This window comes from Epinephelus lanceolatus, chromosome 7 (genome assembly GCF_041903045.1).
Source record: "Epinephelus lanceolatus isolate andai-2023 chromosome 7, ASM4190304v1, whole genome shotgun sequence".
NCBI classification, from domain to species: Eukaryota; Metazoa; Chordata; class Actinopteri; order Perciformes; family Serranidae; genus Epinephelus; species Epinephelus lanceolatus.
In genome coordinates this window covers 36101892-36129446 of record NC_135740.1, presented here as the reverse complement: position 1 = coordinate 36129446, position 27555 = coordinate 36101892, and the positions used below count along the sequence as shown (strand labels likewise).

Sequence of the window (27555 nt, the reverse complement as noted above, 5' to 3'; positions counted from 1 at the left end):
ACGCCGGGGGTCTAGCGATTAGCCAGTCAGCGCCACGCTGATGTCGAGCTGTACGCCGGTGGGTAACTGGTGAGGATAGCAACAATGGCGACCGCTACAGATCCTACAGACCACATTAACGACGCTATCGAGGTATTTTGCCACTACTCGCGTTAATGGAGGACCAAATTAAGGAAGCTGCTAAACTGGATTTAACGGCGATGCAGCTGGGCGTGCACGACGACGGAGACATTTTAAACGGGCAATGCTCGCTTGTTTTCGGCACCCCGGAGGCATGGATACTAATGACGTCAGATTCTGGGTGAGTCGTTGATCTCTACTGAAAAATCAAATTCCCTCCCCCTTGTAAATCGCCTTCAATGGAAGCCATGTCAGACTGAAGGTTCTGGGAGCTTCAGTCTGACACTCAGGCTAGCACTTTTCCTTAATAGAGAGGTTTGAGGTTTTGTGACATATCATGTACAGAGGGTTATCTTTTCTAAAAAGGCTAATATTAAAGCAAATCTTAGTCTGTGATGCTACAGTAGATTTGATTTAGATTACCGGTTTGTCATTTTCAACAAGGTTGCTGCTCAGTAATTGGATGAAGTGTTAAGACTGCTCTATGCAGTGCCATTTAAAATGCCTCCTGTAAGGTTGAGAAGGAAGATCTGTGTGCACACAAAGTGGTACAGCATGTGATGATACTAAACTTGGAAAATCCTGCACACTAGCAATAATTAGATGAACTCTGGCAGACAGGAAATGTAGCTAATCATGTATGAATATTCTACCAAAGATCCGTTTGTTGAAAGGTTTGATGATATAAGAGTTTGAAAACAGATTAATTTTGTGTTTCAACCAACTTTGTGTCATAAAAGTGTGGGTAGCAATGTTTAAATTGACTCCTGTAAACTTTCCTACATCTTAGCAGCACCCAGATCTCCCTGCTCATCTCTTGGCTCAAAACTGCAGATTTTCACTGGCTCAAGGGCCTTGAACTATGTATTGTACTTATGCATTTTCTTATGTCCGCCACAGCATATCGAGAGAAAGACATACCTCTCTTTTTCTTTCAACACAAACCAAACTGCAAGCAAACTGTAAAACAAGGCAGTGCTGATAAAATATAAACCAAGATTATGTTACTGTATTGCCTTTTTCTAAAATGACTTCAGAAAATAAGTTACTGTTTGGTGGTAATACGAGATTTTGTGAGCAGGAAGTGGGTGCTATGCTGTTTCCTGTATTGTAAGAGCAGAAGCTGAAAAAACTGAGATCAAAACAGTAAAACTACGCCGTGCTGATCAAATATGAACTAAGATTCTGTGACTGCATTGCCTTTTTCTCACCTTAGGTGTTTTCAGAAACATATTTTTAGCTTACTCTTTAAGTCAAAGAGGTGTAAAGTATGATGCAAAACTCTGTCTGTCATTGATTGGTGAATTTCTAGATTTAATCGAATTATGATGGTATATGAGGGAATACGTAACATCATCTCCTAAATTTTGAGGAAAGGATTTATGAATAAAGCATGGTTGTTCAGCAGCGTTAACCAAAGACTCTGCCCTTCTAACTTTAAAAGCTCAGTGCTCTCATAATCCACGCTCTGTCACTCATTAAAATCTCATTGGCTCTCTGGCCACCTCCTTTATTCTTTCTATTATTCAGCTCATATTGACAGTTTTTACTCCAGTACATGTTTCATACAGGGATAGTGAATGATTCCCCCATGGTCAGGGTCTGTGGATAGTTTTTTTAAAGACACAGTGGCTTGCCTGGCCATGCCCCACAGATTTCTTATAAAACACCAGTGCTGGTGTGGCAGTATCGATTGTTTGATCCTTACTTTATTCAGGGTGCAACATGTGACAGTCCGTATTGTGACCTACAACTGTGGGTAACATTGAACATACATGCTATGTGTGCACTGGCTGTCAGTCTCTGGGTATCATCCTTGGATTGCTGTTCCCTTTTATTCCTCGATCTCTTTAGGCTTCCACTAGTGGAAATCTAGTTGTCCTCCGGGTCTTCTGCTTACGATTGGTCATCTGTATTAGCTTTACTGCTTCAGCCAGTGGCATCCTTTCTGCACAAACAACTGGAGGCAGACAAATCAGAAGGCTGCCCTGCAAGGATCAGGGACAGCAATCACTGATGTTCATTTTGCTGATGAATGAGGATTATTTTTTAATTTCTCCGCAGTCCCTTTGTTGGACCTGGACATGGTTATGCGTGCACTGTAGCATCATCCATTTAAGCCCCTTGGGTCAAAGGACAATCTTTTGGCTCATTCATTTGTCCTTGAAACAGGATTTCTATCAGATGTCACCTCTGTAGGTGAGCTTCAGTCCGTGTCACTTTACAGTGACTGATGATTCCCACTTGAAATGGTGGGTGTAGTTCACTTCTCTGTTGCTGGATTTCTTCCAAAAGTCTTGTCTGAGTTCTGTTTAACCCAGTCAGCTGAGCTGCGGTCACTCTTTTTTTCCTAAGGGAGGGTAGGAGGTCGAGCAGCTGAGGTCTGATTGTGCCTGGTCAGGACCTGGCTCTGTACGTTCAGTGCACTCAGGATTTGAGACAAACTCAGCTGTTCATCTTTTTAAAATCTAGTCATTTTAACAGGGCCTTGTAAAACCAAAGCTTTATGGCAAGTAACCTCTCTTGCTGACATTTTGAGATAACCACATGGTCATCTCAGTCCACATTTTAAAAGCTGTTGGATTTCAATCTAAGACTTCCTTCTTCAATTAGATATTGCTGGTGTTGACATGACCTACTGAGCTTGTGGCTTGATTCTTCACCATTTCATTTGCCTCCTGTAATTAGTCTGGCGCCTTGTGGTCTGACCTGACCCCCCTTTAATCTCACAGGTGTGGCCTTCACATCTGGTGGGTCTCTCACCTGCTCTTGGCATGCACATGCACTTGCACATGCATGTGGGTGAGGCAATGCAGATTCCTGCCAATAGTTTCACACTATTTCAATGATATACAGGTGACTGTAATACACCAAGAAGCATAGCAATACACTGACAATGGCAGGGGAAAAACAAGAGTGCTTGTTTGGTGAAGTGGATATAAACTACTCAGGCTTTAAATTAATTTTAAAAATTGGCTTTGCAAGTACTTTATGAGACAGGGAATGCACCCAGCACTTTTGTTAGACCTTGAAAATACATACAGTGAGTTGTGGTAAGTAAAACTCACTGTAAACATGTTTTGTGTTCACAAAAAAACTCTGAAGGGCACCTCAAAGATGTCCTTGTGGCAAATTGTTTGATAATTGGTAGCTGTTTGTAAACTCTGACCATTCCACAATAAAATTTGATCAAAAGCAAAGAGAGGATTTCCGCACACTTACATCTGTGCAATACTTCACTTTAATGTGAGCTTTCAGTCTAGAAGACCTTCATCAGAGCATACATGATTCAACAATGAATAGGCAGATTAAAAGCAGGCCAATCCTACTCTAATCATTGGCAGTATGCAATACACCTGTGTACAATCATCTGGTAGAGGCAAAGCATTCTGGGAATTTAGTAGTAGTAGTAGTAGTAGTAGTAGTAGTAGTTTTGTAGTTCTTAAGGTTCTGGCTGTGAGGCCTACACATGAAGGCCTTCTCAAAATAACACAGAAGAATGTAACACAGTGAACAAAGAAAAACAAAACAATCAAAAAAGCACTTTGAAAGTACAGTAGTAGAAAGTCATATGGTAAATGGGGCTTTGGAAGGGATCAGGAAAGGCCATCCTAAATCCCAGACCCCCAGATCCACAATAAAAAGACTACAAAAATATGACAGAGAGCTATGGAGGGGTATCAGGCGAGGGCCGTCATGAACCATGGACCACAAGTTCTACAAAAAAACAGAAACAAGAACAAAGAGACATCCTGAATTACAACAAAACACTCATGTCAAAATCCTCATTGAGGCCTGTAGGTTGAAGAGCATTTAAAGTATCAATCCAAAAAAACTCCCTTTGGCATAACTTCATATCTATATCTCCCCCTCTTGGCAATTCAATATGTTCAATACCCTGAAAACGTAAAGAGGAGACAGGATGAGAGGCCTCATTGAAATGATGGGCTACAGGATAATTTATATCATTACATCTGTTAGAGCTCTTATGCTCACTAATCCTTTGTTTCAACATATGTGTTGTTTTACCTATATAAATCTTATCACATGGACATTTTACTAGATAGATGACATTTTCTGTACTACATGTGATAAAACCCTTAACAGAAAAGCTTTTGCCTGATCTAGGATGTCTAAAGACAGGAGTTCTCCATGTGTTGCGACACTGGGCAATGACAATGACCACATGGATAATTCCCATCCTTAAGAGAAGCTAAAAGAGTCTGCTTAGGGCTTGCCTTAATATTAGCCCGCACTACTTTATTATGCAGATTTGGACCTCTTCTATAAACGAAGAGGGGAGGATCCTTAAAATGCTGAGCTACTGTTGGATCAGAGGTCAAAATAGGCCAATATTTTAAGATGGTGTTCTTTGCGATGTAAGCCTTGGGAATATATGTGTTCTATTGCACAGATGTACGTAAGTGTGCGGAAATCCTCTCTTTGTTTTTGGACTTTTTTGTTTCCAGCACCTTAACCAAGACTGATCCAGGTTGAGTGGTGGTCCGGCTGCAGTTTCTACAATAAAATTTGATGAAATATTATGTAACTGGGGTGGAAAAAAAGCAAAATCAAATTCTCTGCATTTCCTCATTAAGGCAATGAGTGCAGTTATTATCTAATCAGTAGCATACAACCTTCTCTACGGCACTGTGTAACACCCTGTGCACTTGTGTGGGATTAAAAAATGGGGTCTAATTTTAGGAATTCTGGCACACTGCAGATGAAAATTCTGTCAGAAATGAAAAGAGACGCACGTAATTAGAAGAAAAAGGTAAAAAGGGGAAACCAGTAGTCCAGTAGACCTGCTGCCACAATCACAAGGAATCTTTGACTTTACAGCAGCACTGGGAAAGAAACACTCACAATAAAATGCTCACATACTCCAATATACCACATTACCAGAAACAGCCGTTATAGTGGCTGCTTCATCCAGGCTGCGTTTGCAACCTCAGAATAAGTGCATGCATATTCAAAGCGTGATCTCTTGTTTACAGTTTTCCAGCTGCTTATGGTAGTTATATAAGTACCCGCAGCATTGCCACTCATGTCAAGCAAAATTTGAGAACTGCTGAAAAGTGCAATAAAATTCTATAATTATGTTCAACTTCTCTAAATAAATGTAATAAGAAGGTTCGAGCCAAACATTTCTGCGTTCATTATTTATGTCTGCCCTCGACTGTGAGCAGAAACAAAGGTATAATTTTAGTCACAAGCATTTTCATCACAATTTATTTTTATGGAAAATACAGTTGACTGCCATTGTTCAGAGCAGTTTTCTTGCCCAATCTAAAAGCCATCTCATGCTGAACAGGGCAAAAACAAAAACCCCTTTGGGAAATAGAGTGTTTAGAACCAAGGCAATTCAGTGTTATCTTTTGACAAAAGGCAAAATACTAGATGGCTAAACTACTACAGGCACTGTAGAAATGTGAATTTAAATGTATAAATGAATTTAAATTATGACTATGAGGTTAAAGTGATGACTCTCAGTTTTAATTTGAAGGTATGTACACCCACGATAGGTGAACAGTGTAGGAACTGAGGCTTTTTTTATACATCGCCTGTGAACAGTGGCGAGCCAAACAAATGCAAAGTCCCTTTCTGTCAGAGAGTGCCTCAGGCTTTCAACCCATAGGCATCAGAAGACCCTTTGGGCTTGCTGTGGATAATAAGGCATGGACACATGCAAAATATGCTCAAGGATGTACTCTGTTTTTCATGAAGTTTCTTTGTAGATCTCAGCTCATGGCTGTTCACACTGTTAAGAGGTTTTTTTTGTGGGTGAGGGCTGCAGAAGTGCTCCCTAAACTTTTCTGGACAGCTATAAAAAAGAAGCACACCCAAGATGGAGAGCACATATTGTCTTGGCTGATATGAAGGATGTCTGATGTGCCTCTGCAAATTATTGTTCAAAAGACAGCACAGCTTGGTGATCAAAGTCCTATTTTTGCTCATATGCTGGAAACACGACAGTCAATTTGAACAATGCACTAAAAAAAACAACACTTGCTATGTAAAGCAATCTGAGACCTCAATGGTTAGTTTATCCAACTCTTCTTTTCTTTGGGTTATGAGCGGTTACTATGTAAGACTATTACCTTTTTCTAAGAAGGAAAACAGTCAGTGTTGAATTATGTGAAAAAAGGTTGGGGTGGTTCTAAGTGTGGTCTCGGATCCCCTGAAAGTATGCCATTGAACTCTCGATCAACATTTTTTTCTAGTGAATACTTCTGAATAAAAACCTATATTCTCCCACTGTATTTTTGTAATTACTGTTTCTCCCGGGCTGTGAGAGAGTTACTGCCTCAAGCGAGGGAGTTTAAGTATACCTGGATCTTTTTCACGATTGAGGGAAGAATGGAGTGTGAGATTAATCTGCAGTTTGGTGCGGCTTCTGCAGTGATGCAGGTGCTTTGCTCAACCGTTGTGGTGAAGAGGGAGCTGAGCTGGAAGGCGAAGCTTTCAATTTACTGGTCCATCTACGTCCCAACCCTCACCTATGGTCATGAGCTCTGGGTAGTGACTGAAAGAATGGGGTCGCAGATACAAGCTGTCGAAATGAGGTTCCTCCGTGGGGTGACTGGGCTCAGCCTTAGAGATAGGGTAAGGAGCTCGGACATCCGGAGGGAGCTCGGAGTAGAGCTGCTGCGCCTTTGCCTTCAAAGGGGTCAGTTGAGGTGGTCCGTGCATCTGATCAGGATGCCTTCTGGGTGCCTCCCGTTTGAGGTGTTCTGGGCATGTGTCACTGGTAGGAGTTCCCGGGGCAGACCCAGAATACGCTGGAGGGATTACTTATCTCATCTGGCCTGAGAATGCCTAGGGGTCCCCCAGGAGGAGCTGGAAAGCAATGCTGGGAAGAGGGACGTCTGGGGTGCTTTGCTTGGCCTGCTGCCCCAGCGACCTGGCCCTAGATAAGTGGATGAAAATGGATGTTCTTAAGTTTAACATGTTAACGTTTCTTTGAATATTTAACATTTGCCTACTTTTCCAAATGTTTATCAGTTACTTTTCGAAATCTTCATCAGTCAGTCTTTACATCGGCATAAATTAAATCCGCTGCACAGCACATATTTAAAAAGAAAATACTTCACTTATAAAGCTGGTTCTCCTGTTGTTCTCCAGTATTTTCTTCTTCTAAAACAGTTATGAAGAACACAGGGGCAAATGCTAGGAGTTGAGTTTTCATTAGCACAGAGAATAATTATGGCGAATATGCATCACCTATCTGTTTTAACCATATATACTCTGGACTGGCCCAGCTAAAAACTCAAAACACCCAATTTGTCAACACGTTAGCATATTGTTCATTACCCAGTCTGACTGTAACTGGAAGCCAACTGTCAACATTATCTTCATGTCATCTGTTCATGTGACTTTCACAGTTTAGATTACAGACACTCGACTGTCCTACTGTTAATACAGAACTAACCACAGACACTTGCGGTGTGCCGCTACAGCAAGCCATGTCACTGCCATGGTTAAGATAGTACAAGACAGAATAGCCATATAAAAGCAGTCATGATGGTAACAACAGTGGAAATCACCAGGAGCACAAATGTGCACAATAATGCTAAATTACTTTTTCATAAGGGATCTTATTGCTTTGCAACTCTAATTGCAGTCAACTTCATAACACCTTCTTTCAAACAGTATTGTGGTAACAGACAAATGTTTTAAAGGATGGATAAGGCAGTCATATAAATTCTGGTCAGTGAAAGAAAAATGGGTTCTGCACTGAAACACAGCCATTTTTAAAAGCATATTTATAGGGTGATGATTTCAGATGCATCATCTGTTCCCCTTACTTTGTCAAAATGAACCATATTCATTCTTTTGTTTGTTACATAACTGAAAAAAGTGAATTAATTAAAATGAGCATAATGGAAATGCTGTTAGTAAATGAAAGAGATTTGTTTGGAAGTTTGGACAGCTGCACAGTTATTTTCTAAGTAATAGATGCAGTTTATACATGTGATCCATTTTTTTGGGCATAGTGTATAGTTTTTTATTTGAGATAAAGTCCAACACATCTCATTAAAGTGAAGGATCTTCACAAAAGCAAGTGGGAAATATGATCATTTACAGTGTTTGTCACAGCGTATGATGATGATTCTGATTAGACTTTATGCTTGGATGACTGTGTGCAGATCTGTTGTATATTAATGTTGCAATGGCAGTATTACTGTTTCAACACAGCCTCTTCTCAGGCATTAGCTTGGATAATGCATAAGCTCTGCAGTACATCCAATCATGGACTATAAGAAACTGGTATTAAATGCAGACATTACAGTATTTTCGACTTCTTGCTTCAGCTGGTGGCACATGAGTGGTTATATCTATTATTCTCTGTACATAATGAGCTCCAACACCCCCTCTTCAACTGGTACTTGTGGCAATTCTGTTCTTTTTTTTCTTTGAGTTGTAATCCAGGAAAACAGTAACATTTACATTTTAAAGTTGAAGTTAAAGTAACATGTATGTGGGAAATGTTCACCATGAGCCATTATCATTCTATATTGAGATCCCAACCAGTTCCCTCTCTCTGTGTGTGGGTACCCTTAACTTTTTTACAGCCTTTTGTATCATAGGAAATTGATTCTTCTTCTTTTTTTTATTGATTACACATACAAACATATAGTACGATGCTAGCTGTTCCATATTGAGATTTGTTAGAATAATGTAATCTCATAAGACGTAACATAAACAACACCCTTTTTTAGTCCACAGTAATGAGTTGTTTTATCTGTGCTCCTGATTTCCTCAGATAAAATATTGATTCAGATCTGAGTGCAATGCCCCCAAATCACTTTTGACGTACTCTGTGTGCTGAGTTCTACACTGGTAGTCCTACTTTTAAACTGTGGATCAGTTGCAGCTTGTTTTAACAGAGGTTTAACATGCTGTTTGGCTGTGTCTGCCCAACAGGGCTTCGTGGCAGACAAGTGAAGTGAAGAAGTCCCCTTTTCGTCCTCTCTAACCTACTTTGCGATCACTCATTTCACACAACTGTTGTCATTAACCTATTGATTATGTCAGATGACGTTGTAATTATAAAATAACGATTTGATTTCCGCTGTAGCTCAGCAGCTTTGATGACATTTGAGGCACAATTAAATCAGAGATTATTTCTCTCTCATTTGGTTTTCTGAAACAGAAACAGAAAAATATTTAATATATAAGAACAACTACATTGCGTATTCAGCTGAGGAAAAACAGTATAGGTGACTACAGAGAGGGGGTCTTTCAAATCTTTCTCATCCTGGATTTATGGATTTATGTTTCAGAGAAAGAGAATAGATGTGGGTCCTTACAGATAATTATTAATGGTTAAACGTAATCTCTTCACAGAGTGCATCATTTTTAACTCCCTACAGCAGCTTCCACCTTCATTGTGCATCTTAATACACTGAAAAAAATATAAACGCGACACTTTTGTTTTTGCTCCCATTTTTCATGAGCTGAACTCAAAGATCTAAAACATTTTCGATACACACAAAAGACCATTTTCCTCAAATATTGTTCATAAATCTGTGATAGTGAGCACTTCTCCTTTGCCGAGATAATCCATCCCACCTCACAGGTGTGCCATATCAAGATGCTGATTAGACAGCATAATTATTGCACAGGTGTGCCTTAGGCTGGCCACAATAAAAGGCCACTCTGAAATGTGCAGTTTTGCTTTATTAGGGGGGTCTTGGGGGGTCAGAAAACCAGTCAGTATCTGGTGTGACCACCATTTGCCTCACGCAGTGCAACACATCTCCTTCGCATAGAGTTGATCAGGTTGTTGATTGTGGCCTGTGGTATGTTGGCCCCCTCCTCTTCAATGGCTGTGCGAAGTTGCTGGATATTGGCAGGAACTGGAACATGCTGTCGTATACGTCGATCCAGAGCATCCCAAACATGCTCAATGGGTGACATGTCCGGTGAGTATGCTGGCCACGCAAGAACTAGGATGTTTTCAGCTTCCAGGAATTGTGTACAGATCCTTGCAACATGGAGCCGTGCATTATCATGCTGCAACATGAGGTGATGGTCGTGGATGAATGGCACAACAATGGGCCTCAGGATCTCATCACGGTATCTCTGTGCATTCAAAATGCCATCAATAAAATGCACCTGTGTTCGTTGTCCATAACATTCGCCTGCCCATACCATAACCCCACCGCCACCATAGGCCACTCGATCCACAACGTTGACATCAGCAAACCGCTTGCCCACACGACACCACACACGCTGTCTGCCATCTGCCCTGAACAGTGAAAACCGGAATTCATCCGTGAAGAGAGCACCTCTCCAACGTGCCAGATGCCATCGAATGTGAGCATTTGCCCACTCAAGTCGGTTACGACGACGAACTGCAGTCAGGTCGAGACCCCGATGAGGACGACAAGCATGCAGATGAGCTTCCCTGAGACGGTTTCTGACAGTTTGTGCAGAAATTCTTTGGTTATGCAAACCGATTGTTGCAGCAGCTGTCCGGGTGGCTGGTCTCAGACGATCTTGGAGGTGAACATGCTGGATGTGGAGGTCCTGGGCTGGTGTGGTTACACGTGGTCTGCGGTTGTGAGGCCGGTTGGATGTACTGCCAAATTGTCTGAAACGCCTTTGGAGATGGCATATGGTAGAGAACATTCAATTCACGGGCAACAGCTCTGGTGGACATTCCTGCAGTCAGCATGCCAATTGCACGCTCCCTCAAAACTTGTGACATCTGTGGCATTGTGCTGTGTGATAAAACTGAACATTTTAGAATGGCCTTTTATTGTGGCCAGCCTAAGGCACACCTGTGCAATAATCATGTTGTCTAATCAGCATCTTGATATGCCACACCTGTGAGGTGGGATGGATTATCTCAGCAAAGGAGAAGTGCTCACTAACACAGATTTAGACAGATTTGTGAACAATATTTGAGGGAAGTGGTCTTTTGTGTGTATAGAAAATGTTTTAGATCTTTGAGTTCAGCTCATGAAAAATGGGAGCAAAAACAAAAGTGTTACGTTTATATTTTTGTTTAGTGTAGAAACTACATTAAAATCTAGAATGTCATATTGAGTAAGCCTCTGGTATGATTCAAATTCAGCATCCCTTTTTGTGCAAATGAGTGACTTTAATTGAAACATGCATATTGAGGCTGTTTACAGTTTAAAGTGTTGGAATGATCAGTTTAATAATGCAGCGTATTATCTTAAGTCCATGAGTGATCTGAGCACACACACTTAATGGTCTGTTATTCCAAAGTTATCAAACTATTACCAAGACATTTACAGCTTTTTACAGTACTTTGAATTGCCTTTTGCTGAAATGTGCTATATAAATAAACTGGTCATGTGTTACCCACACACAACACTGTGTGCTTAAAACCCTGTTCTACTGCATGCAAAAGCAGGGCACGCCATGACAGCGTGTGCTCCACACTGTCTTCCTCTCTTTACCTATTTTCTGTCATTGATTAAAGAGTGGGCTCTTTGCCATACCTGCCTGGAAACAGTTCCCTCATAGTATCATGCCAGGATATGCAACTCTGAAATTATAAATTAGAATATACTTATCAGGCTATAACGTGATCTAATGTAAATCAACTTTGTATTTATTATTTGGAATCTGTGGCGGGGGCCATTAAAACTATAAGTATATGGTAATTAATACAATTAAACTCTGCAGTTCTGCCCCTGCTGTGCATATTTTGAAAGCACTTACAGTCCAATCAATAAACAAATCTAGATTCAAAATATTAGTCCTTATGTTGTCCAACAGTCCTTTCGTCATTAAGAAATAGAAAATGGTGTTTTTGAGAAGCACGTAAGTTCAGTTACCTCGAAATCATGGTGTCTGTTAAAAGTTTGAAACAACTAAAGAAGGTGCCCACGCTGTGCATAAAGTGTGCTGCACTAGAGGTCTCAGGCCTTAGCAGGGAAACACGTTGACACGGAGGTTGCTTCTGTGTAAAGTTCAGAAAACGATCTTCTGTGTCTCTAACTTTATCTAATTTATCCTGTCACACAGCTGTTGTCATTACCTTTATTTATGTTATTTATGCTGATTTGTTTTTTTTTCCTTTTGGACGATGTCAGGATTATAACACTTGCAGCATTGCAGCAGGAAGCTGTCGGCTCTATAATGAAGTGAGTTGGAGTATTTTACACAAAATGGGATTACCTACTCAGTCATCTTACTTACCTTGTTATAAATAAAATGCTTAAAATGTGTTATGCTTCTTTCAGTTTTCAACATCAGTCCACAGTTGATGATCTAAGTGAGGGGGTGGGCTTTCAGGAGGCTACCTCTGAGTGAGGGACCATTATGGAACAATGGGATTCGTTGTTGTACTTTGATGGGTTGGGCACTACTGCATTTCCACAAAAAAACTGGTTAGACCTACAAAAAACAAAAGAGTCAGCAGGCTGCTTTTATGTGTTTTTGGGTTGTTTATATACTGCTGACTGAGTCATAATCACATTTTAATTTTGTGATCATGAAGTCATCAGATAAAATAAACAACAAAGGCAAATGACAACAGCTGTACTGTGTAGTGGCAGACAGTTCTCAGAGAATTTATCAGTAGCCCATTTTACACAGAGACAGAGCTGTAGGATCTCTTCAAAGTTTCCTCTTTACACTGCCTTTGCGTTTTCACACAGAACTAAACAATGGCTGCATCATGCTGTCCCAGTGTGTGATTTTAGACAGCATGCTGGTATTCCTGTAGCAGAGGAGGCAGGACAGCAGTGACTTGTAACACAACAGTGTTGGCCTCGAGTGTGACACATAACATACGTTTTAGGCAGTGCTTTCTAAACAATACCAGTGGCATAACATAACAGTCAATTACCATCCTAGTTATATTGGGGTTGATCTCGTCCTCTGCTTGGGGGGTAAGGAGCTCCCTGACCTCATTGTTTTCCCAATTTGCTGACTTTTTCTGTCGCTGTTCTTCATTGAGTGAGCTGCTAACAGCTATCAGCTGCTTTTTAAATCTCTTGGTGGTGGGTCGCACACGTAACACATTGTCAAAATATGACACCTGTTTCATCCATGGTCCTGTCTTGTCACCTGTCCCTTTTACACAGATGCTAATTTGGCCCTGTACTACCGTAATCATACCTTTGTATAAAGAATGGTGAGGAACCTCTCGCCTTGAACAGGCAATGTAAAAGGTGCTCGTGACCATACGTCGTGTGTTTCATGGGACCTCTTGATCACATATTAGAAAAAAGCTGGATCTCCATTGTGAAAATATCGAAGGTATTGGATAAAGTGAGGTCATTCCTTAAACCATCCCCCAGCCCTTCCCTAAAGACAGCAATTAACATTTCCAAGACAAAAGACAGATAAAAGACCAAAGGTGTGAATGCAGGTCTCCTTTCCTCTGACAGTGCTGACACACTTTCCCTGTGAGTGAACAATGTTGAAAATTTCAATCACTTTTGCATCAGATTTTGGGACGCTGAATACAGCCTGTAGTTAGGACATTTACGTTGGTCATCCCGGTTTGGACTGAGTATTGAACTAAGCAGCTGATCACAGTCTAGAGTGACCATGCACCACTCAGTGTAATGCAACAGCACAGTAGATATGACACATGCTATGTGCTGTAAGAGCTACCACTGTACCTGGGAATCACCATTTTCCTTCAGAAGTGTGCAATTCACCCCAACACTGTGTATCTGTGGCATTTAAAAACCTTGACTGAATTCTGTGCTCTCTTTGTGTTCTAAAGCCTTTGTACTGTGGCCTACATACTGATTCTTGAGATTTAAAGCCTCCTAAAAGTATGCTGCAAATGTCCCAGTGGGGAATGTGACACTGTTTACAGGACTGTTCCAGATATTTTATTGAACAACTATTATCTCAATCAGGGTTATCATCCATTTAAACAAATTAAATATAACTTTTTTTTGGTGCAAGATGAAATTATGAGGCCAACTGTGATTGCATACTGTTTTAATGTGAACGTCAGTTCTAAAAAATTAAGGCATTTGTCTGATCTTGGGGTAGCAGAGTCTAGATTTCTGAACATGAAGAAGTTGTTGCCAAAGTTTGCAACATGCGAGCCACGTCATTAAGACACACAGCTCGCAGCTACTTGATTGATAATTCATGGAACACCAACTTGTACTCAGTTGTTTATAAGAGAAGTTCCTGTCTGAAAAGAGATGTCTTGTAATTGGATACAAGTGGAAGTACATAAATCTGAATGTAAAAAATAAATGGTCACAAATCAGTCATTATACACTACTGATAAATTTGTTCCAGCATGTTTGGGTTTTCTTCTTTGTAGCTCTGTGAGAAAGCTGTTCATGCTTGCAAAATAATTGAATCATTTAAGAAGAGAGACACAAAGCATGGGTTCCATTTTTAGGTTGGACATCCACACAGTTTTCTACCTCGAGGTGCACACTGTAGTATTTCATTATTTCAGCTCCTTACATGTTCATAATGAAACTGTCAGTACTTCTCTTTGAAATTAGTCTTAACTATATCTCCATCTCTTCATTGTCTTGGTAAACTGAGGCCGAGACAAACCGGGCCTTTGATGTCTCTGCCTGCAAGGCTCCGGCATTGTAATGAAACTGTATTGCATTGTCTCAGCACCAAATGTTTGGCATGACGGAACACAATACTAATTCTAACCGAGGCATGCCTGCTTCCGCCGGTTTCAAAGCTGCTGGTGCTTTTCTTTTCCTAAGAGAGTTGCAGGCGCTCCCTCACTGAGCCAAACAGCTTTCAGGCCCATCAATTATTTAGCGCCTGTTGCCTTCAGGGAACTCCTGAGAAATTATGATGATGAATGCAATCAGGAGACAGTAGATATATATTTATAAATCTATATTTTTTTCATAGTAGTTTCTTAATATGTTTTGATGAGGAGGTGGAAGGCAAAGATTGATTGAAATGCTGTGAAAATCCAAATGTTTTGCAGAACTCCCTATCCATATCAGCACAAAAACATGCACAATCACAAAAAGCACTTTGGTAGTTAAGGGAGGCCTTTGAAAGGATTACAAAAGGCACTCTGTTTATAGTGGGTAAATACCCATGTGATGTTGAAATGTTTCCCCTATTCTCCCTGTCTGCACCGAGTCCTTTATTATGAATAAGCATGAATGTTTTAAGACTGATAACTAGTTCAACATGCAACCAAACAAGAACATTGTTTTTGTCTCTCATTGAAATTTTATAAGAGGACTAAAGGATGAGTCTTTAATGGACTATATGGATTATATTGAAACACTAAATAACCTTTAGAGTACAGTTTAAGACATTCCTTCCGGGGTATGACTGCAGTGTACAATATGGGAATTTGCCTTGTGTTTACTACACAACAAAAGAGAGGATCTGAAATGGCATCAATGAAATAGTAACATGCGGGTCGGAAGTGCGTATGCCATCACACCCTTGGTAGTCTCGCTCAAGGGAAAGAAGATGATAGCATAATGTGTGATAAGTTAGCCTCAAACCCCAACAGTTTACAGGGTGTAGTCAAAAGTGAGGTTGTGATTTATTCATAGAGAAAGAATAAATTTAACATCAACCCTTTAATGTAGAATGATGCTGAAATAGTTTGGACCAACATTTGTGGCAGGCTCCATCAAAATCAGTCGGATGTTACAGTGGCTTATTTCAAGATAAACATGGATTTGTGTCATCTCGATTTTTGGTCATTTCAGAACTTATTTGATTGTAAATTAAGAGTCTTGGCTCTCACAATTTAAAAACCTTGTCACCAAATTTAGATGATAAACACAATTTTGAAGCTTGTAAAGGCATGATGGCAAGCTAGCAGCAAACTCTTGGCAATCACACTCTGGTTTTACTCAGCACCACTCTCTCTACCCCCCTCTGTTTTTCTGATATTATGAAGTAACAAGGTGGGGTCTGGGACAGAAAGTTAGCATTAGACATAAAAATACAATATTAAATGTTTGAATTTTTGTCTATGGACACATCGTAAACTCAGTTGAATTCTCCACAATCTCATTGTGTTTTTCAGTTTACAGGAATTAGAGCACCAAATGATACTTCATTCAGATTTTACAGGATTCTATTTCTCGTTAATTTATATTCCTTTAGTCTGTAAGCGTCCATCGATCAAAGAAATCAAAACGTCTTTTCATAAAAATGTATTCAAGTTGTGAATACTGTCGTGAAGTCCATTGCTCACTGTCTGCTAACTTTGACTGCAGTTCTTCCAACATAAACAATACTTTCTCATCTTCCTGCACAGTGTATCTTTCAGACTACAAAATAAAAGTGTCCTCAAGCTTTTCTGTTTTTTTTTTTTGTTTGTTTGTTTTTTTTTACCCTAGGACAGCTCCCAGAGTACAGCATGTGCTCCCAGTTTGGAATGGGCTCTGTCATGTATTTTTGCAGCCACCGTACTACAAACTTTGAAGGCCTTATTCTCAAATATCACTGCTTGGTGACAGTCATTATGTAACGTGACGTATCTTGCTTAACATTTGTTGTACAAAAACAGTACTGATATCTTTGGAAAGCTAAGAATCATATGTTTCTAACATTGTATCAAACTCAAAATGTATTTTTTTATTAATAGAACAAATCACATATACATAGTCTTGTGTCTTGTGTGCTGTCCATCAGTTTATAGTATTTGAGGCCCTGTTGGACATCCTGGAGGGGGGAGCAAAACATACAGCATCATTTACCATGTTATCAGTAACACTATAAAAAAAAAGACATTTCTAAAAATAGATAGCAGTTGCAAGTGGGAGGGATGTAATGCCCTCTGACGTGCAGCGGAAGGTGCGATTTAGCAGAATTATGGCAGCGTATTTGGTAGGGCTGTCAACGAATATTCTAAATTCAAATTTAAATTCGAATTTGAAAAAAAAAATGGACCTTTGAATGTGAAAATTGATATTCGATTGTGGGGAGAGAAAAAAACACCACCGCAGCTGTCCTCTTTGCAAGTGGGCGTTGGCATCAGACACGCATTTCTCCACGCTGGTCGACAAGCGGTTCTGCTCCCAGCTGTTGTTTCCGTCACCTGGCTCGTGCAGAAAATAGACAAGATGCTGAAACGATCGCTGCAGGGCGCGAGCCGTTCACGGTCCGGTGCTTCGAGGCTATTCGCAGCGCTTCCGCGGGCGGTGTGGTCACGGGTCAGAGAGGGGGGGCGAACGAGAGGTCCGCGGTCATTTATAACGTAATGTTATAGATAATTGTTTTATGTGTTTTAACGTGTAGGTATGTAAATGTTTTCAAAGACGTTTATGTTGAAATAAAAATACCTACAGGTAGTTATGTTTCATATACAAGTATGTTTCCTTGTATTAGTTTGCCCTCTTGTGGACATAATGCGGGAAAAAAATATTCGAATGGTTTGAACCTATGACTTATTTTTAGAAGGAATATTCGAAAGTCATTTTTGAGCAATTTTGACAGCCCTAGCATTTGGTTGCCAAAAGAAATGGAAATATGCCAGTGTAGCAGTACGTTAGGTTCAGCATAAATTCAGCTTGTGTGTACAGACAGGCATTTGGCAAATGTGCACAGGAGGTTAAATTTTTTATGCAAGACCTGCATTTTAGGCTCTTTTATGTGTTATTGTGAGACAATGTGTAAAGCCAAGCTTTTGTTAAAATCATTTGTTCTTAGCAGCCAATGGGAAAGAAAGACTTTTAAAGTCAGTAGCACTGATACTTCCTGATGTTCTGGGTAAAATCAATCAATCAATCAATCAATCTCATTTATAAAGCCCAATATCACAAATCACAATTTGCCTCACAGGGCTTTACAGCATACGACATGCCTCTGTCCTTAGGACATAACACTGAAGTAATTCTCTAAGCAAGATCAGTTCATACATGACCCTAACAGGGAAGTCACCTGAGGTAACCCAGACAAAGGCAGAGAAGTATTAACTAGTAGCCCCCATGGGTGCCAGTTGTCATGTCAATTGACAGCCTGCACTTATATGAAAGCCAACATATCCTGATACTCACAAAGAATAGACCCTGTCGCAATGCAGTAAGGGCAAAGGTGAAGATCTCAAATTGACCAATGTATTGACAATGAAATAATGGCTAGAGAAACTGTGTGTGTGTGTGTGTGTGTTTGTGTGTGTAGGTATACAGGCACATATGGCCAATTGTGAGCCCAGTGGTAATTTAGCACTTCTCAGCAGGTTGTCTTTAGGGAGCAGCTAATATAGGCAGTAGGTTGCTCGGTGCAAGTGTGTCTGTGTTTGCCTGTTTGTGTTTCTCTGGTGTGTTTGTGTGTGTTTGGCAGCATTTCATTTCATAGTCAGTGTTCTGCTGACCTTGGCATACTCAAGATTCAGTCCCAGTGGTGTCTTATCCCCCTCTTCTCGTTCTCGTTCTCCCTATCCTTTCACCCTTTACTCCACCCAAATCCCCTCCCAGGACAGTGCTATCGTTCTCCCTTTGAGAAGCCAAAATGATCCAGCAGATCCAGACAAAAAAAAAGACACCAGCGTGTTTTTCTTCCACCTGAATAATTCGTCACAAGGCTGTGATTAAAACAGACAGGATAGTGGTTAGAGTGTGAAGACTTCAGCCAACAGTAAGCCTGAATGCAATCATTAAGACGGCTTCATGTTAAAAACTCTCATGGCTGTTTGACTTTTCCTGTCATCCTCATTTCTGCTGGCTCATACCTTTCTGGGTAAACCATGCCAGAGATCTCATTATTTCAGAACATTGCTGTCAGAAAGGCAGAGATGCAGTGAATGGCAGATTGAGGTTTTTCTGTAGTTGGTATTTTCCCCTTCACTTAAAACACAGTCTCACCAAATATGATAGACATAGTGAAACATATAAAAGTTAAGAATTTGAATGTTAAGTATTTGGAAATGAGCGCACAAACCAAAAGCTGTATTATTGTTAGATTTATAAAACATTTTCCCCAACAAAAGGTAAACATTCCACAGTGAGCATAAATTGTGTTAACACTGAAAATGACGGAGGGAGGTTTTGAATGCTGCCGCACAGAGACATATTTCCAGTGTTTAAAGTGCTTCAGGTTGACAGTAGTAGAAGCCACCCAGTGCTGCTGCTAGTCCTCCTATGGGGAAAACAACTGGCAAAGCAATTCAATTGAAATGACAACAAGCACTTTCTGTGTTGTTTGTAAAACGCCTGACAGGCTGAGTACATGTTTACACTGAATCTGTACAAAATATCCACTAGACTTGCTTCTTTCATAAAGTGGATTGATGATGTAATTTCAGACAGACTGGGCACTGGGAATTACATCATTATATGACGAGATCTCTTTTTGGCAAATCCAGTGAATCAAATACCTGACAAATACAGAGATTTTAAAGGTATTACACCCTGTATTAACGTTACAGCAAAATATTTCCATACATACAAGTCTTAGTTGTCTCATCATGTCACTCTACTTTAAGCCACTTTCATTTACTGGTTTCCTGTTCTAAAAAATCACGATAAAACTGGGTACAGTGATGAGGAAATCAGCTCACCAGTCTATAAACTCTCCTCATGGCGACTTCTGGTAGCTAACCAGGTTCAGATTTTCAGATGTAAAGATCAAGGAAAAGATGGAGAAGATGAGCACAGCCAAACTACCATCTTTTTAACCATTATACAGACATTGGAAAAGAAACTGTTAGATCTCCATGCCACATCAGTTTCCAGTGGGATATCAATAACTATAATATCCTTTGATTCACCGAAACGCCATTCAACAAGTGACAGGTTTTCTATACGCGGATCTGACAAAGTTATCCTTGTGTGACAATGGGAATTTGAGGTGCTGTTGTGTTCTTGCTCACCCTGCGCCACCAGGCAAATGAGCACTCTTGATCACATTTACATGCTGTTCAGAGGCAGTTGCAGACAGCATTGCCTGCATTTGGGATGAGCAACCATGTGGCCAACTTGTTGAGGTCAAGATATGGAAGCAAACTACGACCCATCTGCCCAGTGATGCCAGGGTTGGAGCCAATCAGAGTCTTGAACACTATCCAGGGCACCACCGTTGCCGTCACTGAGTCTGTGGTGGATTTAATTTGTAATAAACAGAAGCAGCTGTACCCAAAACTGCAGTGAAATCATTCCATAACCAGAAACCACGGATTACCAGACCCACCGGGGGTGCAGTAAACACACGCACTGCGGCCTGTCTGGAAACATGGACAGTTCTAAAACAACAGCCTTTAATGTAACAAGAGGCATAGAAGGACTAAATTACAATGTACAAGTTCAAGGAGCTGACAGGACTACATGTATGATTCCATGTAACAAATAAATGATTGATTGATAAATATATCTCTGATTTTTGCTAATTGAAGCTACAGTATCTTTCTGGGATCTGTACACCAGCCCGTTAACTATTGAATCATGGAGTCCTTCAGGATGCTTTCTCTTATTAAAGCAATAAACTCAAAATCAAATTTAGCTAGCCTATGTTTTATTGTACTGTGTTAATAATGTTATCTGTCTCTTAAGTGAAGAGTAAATAAATAAAGTTTATTTAATAGAACACCTTTCAAAGAGCAAGGTCACTGAAGTGCTTCACAGGAATAACATTTTTAAAAATAAGACCATAAAAACAGTAAAAAAGGAACAAACAATGAAACATAAGCAACAACAGACCTTAAAAACACAGAGTATGGGTATATAATAACAAACAAGGAAGCACAAATTGGAGTTATATAAATCCATGGATTTGCATCTATGTTTCAGGCATTCAGCTGATGCTCTTATCCAGTGTGACGTAGAACACAATGAGTGGATGACACAAGCTTTCTGCATGCTGACAATCCAGATTTCAGATGTGTCTGTCATGTGGAATAACATAAGTCATTCATGTTGCGTGTCCTTACAGAAGTCTTCTCTTTTTGTGTTTCAGACTGAATCTGTGTAGGCACCTATCCGCTCTCCTGGCAGAAGGCAGACATGTTCTTTGCCTCTGTTCCAGTATGGTAAGCTAATCTTTTATGTCTTCATTAGCATGAATAAATGTGTACCTCGGGGAAAAACAGCAGGGCTTCATGCATGACTTATCATAGATTTTGGTAGCCACGTGTTGGCTATAATATTCTTAGTGGTATGAACAGATGCAGGTCAGTCAGTCCCAGACACGACCTGCTTAAAAGAAAAGGTTCTGGAAAAGGAAATGCAGGGGAATGGATGTGTAAACCAAGATGATGACCTGACTCTTTTTAGTGTCCTCTGGTTTATTTATACATATTTTGTAAGGAAGAAAGGCAATGTGGACACTGTTGGAGCTGTGACATGATTGAAAGAGCTTCTGGCATCCTTGTGCTATGTCAGGTTCCCTCTTGAAAATGGTAGTTATATACAAACTCACCCGCGGGTGTATTGATAGCGGGGGAATCCGTGGGTGGCTTTTCAAAATAGGCCAGCAGAACACGCTGTTCTTTTCACATACAGCTTTTTTTGGATCTACTGACAGTTACAGCCGATTCAGAAATAACATTGCTTTTGACATCTCTTTGTCAACTCTGTATCATAAAAGGATCTAATAAATATTACTGTTGTGGCTCTGATTTGCTGCTGTACTCCTAACAGAAAGGTTTTTAATCTAGGACAGTCATACACTATATACTGCCACTCTGCAGCATTGGAAAAATGGTAATTATGATCCTCCTAATATATGTACATATTTGCAGTATTAGGGTTGCACAAAATATTAATTCAGAATTGAAACTGCAGTGTGATGCACAATAGTCACATGCTACAAAATTGTGGCCACTTCATACAGAAGGAAAACTAGTATGTTTGTCATTTTCAATAATTAATGTTACTGGCCAAGCCTTCCCCTTTGAAGGTGCGGTGTGTAGGATTTAGGGGCACCTATTGGCAGATGATATATAATATTCATTTCAACTATGTTTTCATTAGTTCACAGTAACATGAAAATAAGAATTGTTGCATTTCTGCTACCTTAGAATGAGCTTTCATATCTACATATGGAGCGGGTCTTCTCACATGGAGTCTGCCATGTTTCTACAGTAGCCCAGAACAGACAGACCAAACACTGGCTCTAGATAGGGTCATTAATGTCTTCAGGTTTATGTTGTCGGCCCCCATAGTTCTCTGACACGCTTGGCAAAAGGGAGAAGTTTAAATTTCTGCAACCTCACTGTTCGATGCCACTAAATCCTACATACTGGACCTTCAAGACAGGTTAGTTATGTATATGACTTAGTCAGGCAGAACTGTTATGAGGAGTGGGAGATGTGGTGTAGAAAAGTACAGTGCATGGGCCGGCAAGTGCAGCAGTCACAGTGACGTGTGACTGTAACGACTGTAAATAGGTCTGTGTTTCATGTTGGCTGCACAGACGAAAAAAAAGCATCTGTTTAATGCAATGTTATCACAACGTCTCCCAACCGTTTTTCACCACAGATTGACCAGACTGTAAAAGCTAGTTACCAGCTACGAGCCAGACTAAAGATCATTGAGTTAGCTTAAAGAAACCAAAAGTTTGCCAGCTATGGTTTGGAGCTGCAAGGCTTGAAAGGTAACATAAGTAATGTTTATCTACAAGAGAAGTCTGTCTCATAAACAACTAAAGCAGCCACAACCTTAAAATGAGCGAGCATCATTACAATATTTATTGCAGAAGTATATGTATCATAATGTGTTTTTTTTTTTTTTAACCAATATTGTGGACCCCTAGACTTCTAAGTTGGGATTGCCTCTGTGACGCATTTTGTAGATGTTGCATTACATTGCTGCACACTGCAAGTCCTGATGAATTCTGTATTTATTGTTGTAAGAGCAGGCTTAAAATGGATGCTAAAAACACTTGCAGCCCTGGGGCTAAACATGGGCATACAAGGGTTGGTCAGGGTGATTGCAGCCCAGGGGCACAAATCCAGAATCATTAAAGCTGTTCCTCTTGTACCAATCCCTGTCATTGTGCTTAACATGATAAGAGCAGCTCACAGCTCCATGCCAAATACTGTGCCCATTCAGCAGTCCCAAATTGTACTGGCAAGGTTAGAGGGGAGGACATGGCACAGTGGAACGGAAAGCAATGAAGCCTGATGTAGCCAATTATTGCAGAATCTCTTGTTAATTATCATTTCTTTTCCTTTTTAAACAGTTTAAGTGGTAACTACATTGATACTATTTTTTTTTATTAATAACATGAGCAGGTTGCTTTATTTTAATTGCCAATACAACTAATCAAAGACAGGGTGGATAAGTTGCCTGAGGTTTATGGGGATTCAGTAAAAACCTGATAGCTCTGGGGAGGGTGACGAAATGGAGGCAGACGTTGCTGTTACTAGCCTGCAGTTACTGGTATTGTGATGACAGTAAAAATGATCTATACCAACTGTAGCTTTTCAGACAGCTTGTGAGTCTTTGAAGACGTATGAAATGCTGAGTGTGAAACACAGAATGGAGGTGCAAACAGTAATTCATCTTCCACCTTTAAAAGAAAATCACATTTGAAATGTTATGGGTGTTGCTACTATCTTGGACATGGTCAGGTTAGATTGGTGAGAGGCAAAAGGAGGGAGTAAAAGTGGGTTTGATCTTGTTCAGTGGAAGATGATCGATGAAATGCACACCATGATACATCAAAGAATCCTAAATGTGAAAGGTCAACAATGTGGCAAATGCTAAAAACACCCCTTTTCATCATCAAGAGAGACTTTATGTGTCATGTCTTTATAAATGAAAAGAGATGCATTTAGTAAGTAATTGCGCCTCCTGTGACAGCATCCTGGAGGATTTACTGGGGATGTGATGTTGCATTTATTAAGTTAGAGACCCAATCAGTGCAAAGTAAAAACAAAGTTTGCCGTACAGGCTCAAACATTAATCTGTCAATTGCTCAATAAAGTGTTACTTGATAACATAACAAATAAATAACTGGGCTCCTTGGATTTTATTTTTGTATTGACCTCAGGTTCATTTTCACAGATACTGACTGAAGTATAATTACAGTGTATGTGATTTTTGCTCAGATAGTCACTTCAAGGCAAATAAAGTTCATTGCCAGCAAAGTTTGTTTTTGATGCCAAAGTGGATATGGATAAAAAATAAAATAAATGGGAGTTTGTGCATAAACAGATGAAACTGGGGCAAATAACTGTTTATTTGATGATCTAAGTGAAACCCTCCGGCATTTTAGGATTCTATTAAAAGATTTCTTGAGGCTTAGGTGACTCCGTTTGCCAAGATACTAATACCTCCTGAATTTTCTGTAGCCTACAACTCTGTTTTTAATTGACAGTACATTACTATATAACCAACACATGTCAAAACAAGTGGAGACTAGTTTATCACCAGATGCATGCATTAGCATCAGTACCTTTTATCTGTCGTTACACACTTTAACTGAATAGTTCGTAAGATTTAGGGAGATTTAGTGATGTTGAGCTGTGAGGATTGCACATTACAACCAGCTGAAACTTGAAACCGAATTATCCACAGAGGTCTTTTCCTCTACAAAACAAAGGGACTTGGTCATTTAAACCAGTAAAAACACTGAATAAAGCAGTTTCACATGAAAAAAAATCTGTGTTTTTCCAACACAGCTCATCATGGAGGGGTTTCTACACTGAACAAAAATATAAACACGACACTTTTGTTTTTGCTCCCATTTTTCATGAGCTGAACTCAAAGATCTAAAACATTTTCTATACACACAAAAGACCATTTCCTCAAATATTGTTCACAAATCTATCTAAATCTGTGTTAGTGAGCACTTCTCCTTTGCCGAGATAATCCATCCCACCTCACAGGTGTGGCATATCAAGATGCTGATTAGACAGCATAATTATTGCACAGGTGTGCCTTAGGCTGGTCACAATAAAAGGCCATTCTAAAATGTTCAGTTTTATCACACAGCACAATGCCACAGATGTCGCAAGTTTTGAGGGAGTGTGCAATTGGCATGCTGACTGCAGGAATGTCCACCAGAGCTGTTGCCCGTGAATTGAATGTTCATTTCTCTACCATAAGCCGTCTCCAAAGGTGTTTCAGACAATTTGGCAGTACATCCAACTGGCCTCACAACCGCAGACCACGTGTAACCACCGTTCACCTCCAAGATTGTCTGAGACCAGCCACCCGGACAGCTGCTGCAACAATCGCTTTGCATAACCAAAGAATTTCTGCACAAACTGTCAGAAAACGTCTCAGGGAATTTCATCTGCATGCTCGTCGTCCTCATCGGGGTCTTGACCTGACTGCAGTTCGTCATCGTAACCAACTTGAGTGGGCAAATGCTCACATTCGATGGCGTCTGGCACGTTGGAGAGGTGCTCTCTTCACGGATGAATCCCAGTTTGCTGATGTCAACGTTATGGATCGAGTGGCCCATGGTGGCGGTGGGGTTATGGTTTGGGCAGGTGTATGTAATGTACAACGAACACAGGTGCATTTTATTGATGGCATTTTGAATGCACAGAGATACCGTGATGAGATCCTGAGGCCCATTGTTGTGGCATTCATCCACGACCATCACCTCATGTTGCAGCATGATAATGCACGGCCCCATGTTGCAAGGATCTGTACACAATTCCTGGAAGCTGAAAACATCCCAGTTCTTGCATGGCCAGCATACTCACCGGACATGTCACCCATTGAGCATGTTTGGGATGCTCTGGATCAACGTATACGACAGCGTGTTCCAGTTCCTGCCAATATCCAGCAACTTCGCACAGCCATTGAAGAGGAAGGGGCCAACATACCACAGGCCACAATCAACAACCTGATCAACTCTATGCGAAGGAGATGTGTTGCACTGCATGAGGCAAATGGTGGTCACACCAGATACTGACTGGTTTTCTGACCCCCCAAGACCCCCCTAATAAAGCAAAACTGCACATTTCAGAGTGGCCTTTTATTGTGGCCAGCCTAAGGCACACCTGTGCAATAATCATGCTGTCTAATCAGCATCTTGATATGGCACACCTGTGAGGTGGGATGGATTATCTCGGCAAAGGAGAAGTGCTGACTAACACAGATTTAGACAGATTTGTGAACAATATTTGAGGGAAATGGTCTTTTGTGTGTATAGAAAATGTTTTAGGTCTTTGAGTTCAGCTCATGAAAAATGGGAGCAAAAACAAAAGTGTTGCGTTTATATTTTTGTTCAGTGTAACTATGGTGACAGATGCAAAAACGTGAATGGCCCATTACAGAGCCAGTGTTTGGTTTGGCCGTTCTCGGCTACTGTAGAAACATGGCAGTGCAATATGGCAATCTCCATAGATGAGGATCCGCTCCCTACGTAGATATAAATGGCTCATTTTTATGTAACAAAAACACATTGTTTCTTATTTTCAGGTGATTCTACACTAAAGAAAACATACTTATTGTGTTGTATTTAATTTCCACCAATATATCATCGTAAATCATACGCACTGGACCTAATAACCATCTCACTTTAAGAGCCAGTAAAGCTAGTTGACCTGTGAAAGTAAACCTAGATCTTCAGCTACCAAACATTTTAACCCCCAGAAGAAGAATCAGTGTTTTAAAACTGTAATTAGTCTTATTTTAGCTGTCTCTGGATTGATACTGCTTACTAACTGAAACACAAGTAGCCAAAACCAGGGAGGTTGATTCATGGAATAAAGAAATTCAATATCATACCTATGCAGGCCCAGAGAAAATGATCTTTGAATCACTGCCTACATCTCTAATTTGTCCAGTGATTCACATTGGTCCTGGTGTTGTGCCCACTTACAGCCATTTCTGCCAGTTGAAGTAACAGCCGTCCAATCAGAGCTTTGTAGGATGATGGTCCTTTCAGACAGGGAGAGGTTGCTGCTGTGGCTGCCGCCCAGCAACATTGGTACTCTGTATTATGAGTCGGCAGCAGCAGGGCGCTATGCCGCCGCCGGCTACCTTGGATCCTGCCAGCCTATGCACCACAGGCAGCTGCCACCCACCTACTGTGATCTCATCACGCAGCTAAATAGAGTGGGCTGTAGCTTAAAATAGAGGAAATGGTTAGCAGTATGACACAATTAATAAAGCAAGTTTTGCTAACTTGTATATAAACATTGTTTATTGTGGCAACCCGGATACTTGGATGTTTAAGCTGATGTTTCTCCATTAATGTTTCTCTTCATTGATGTGATGAAGAGGTGTATAATTCATGTAATTCAGATACAGTAAAATCGGTGTGATGTTTCTGTGGCTGAAGTTGGAGCATCATAAACTTTGAATGCAGCTCTAAATAGCTGTGCGTGGTCACAAGAGCGGCAGCCACCTTTCCTCTCGTTGACTCTGCCGCTGACTTATTTCTTGTAAACAGTGTTAGTGTTTCTTTCCAGATTTATTGTTCATTGCTCATCTTCTGGACACAATTGATGAAGCATGTCTTTATCAAACAGAAGTGTGGTGTGAAATGTGGCGAAGTGCATTTGTTAGGGCTTTGTAGTTTTTATGGCAATTACTTGGATAAACCTTGAATTTATATGAA

At 40.4% G+C, this 27555-nt stretch overlaps 1 protein-coding gene across 1 annotated transcript in view; it reads left to right on the top strand.

Moving 5' to 3' along the window:
- lingo2 (leucine rich repeat and Ig domain containing 2) overlaps positions 1-27555 on the top strand; it is a 311558-nt gene that overhangs the window by 38119 nt on the left and 245884 nt on the right. The window contains exon 2 of the mRNA XM_033633693.2: positions 20986-21058. The gene's annotated coding sequence lies outside the window, so the exon portion shown is untranslated. The remainder of the gene's footprint in view (positions 1-20985; positions 21059-27555) is intronic.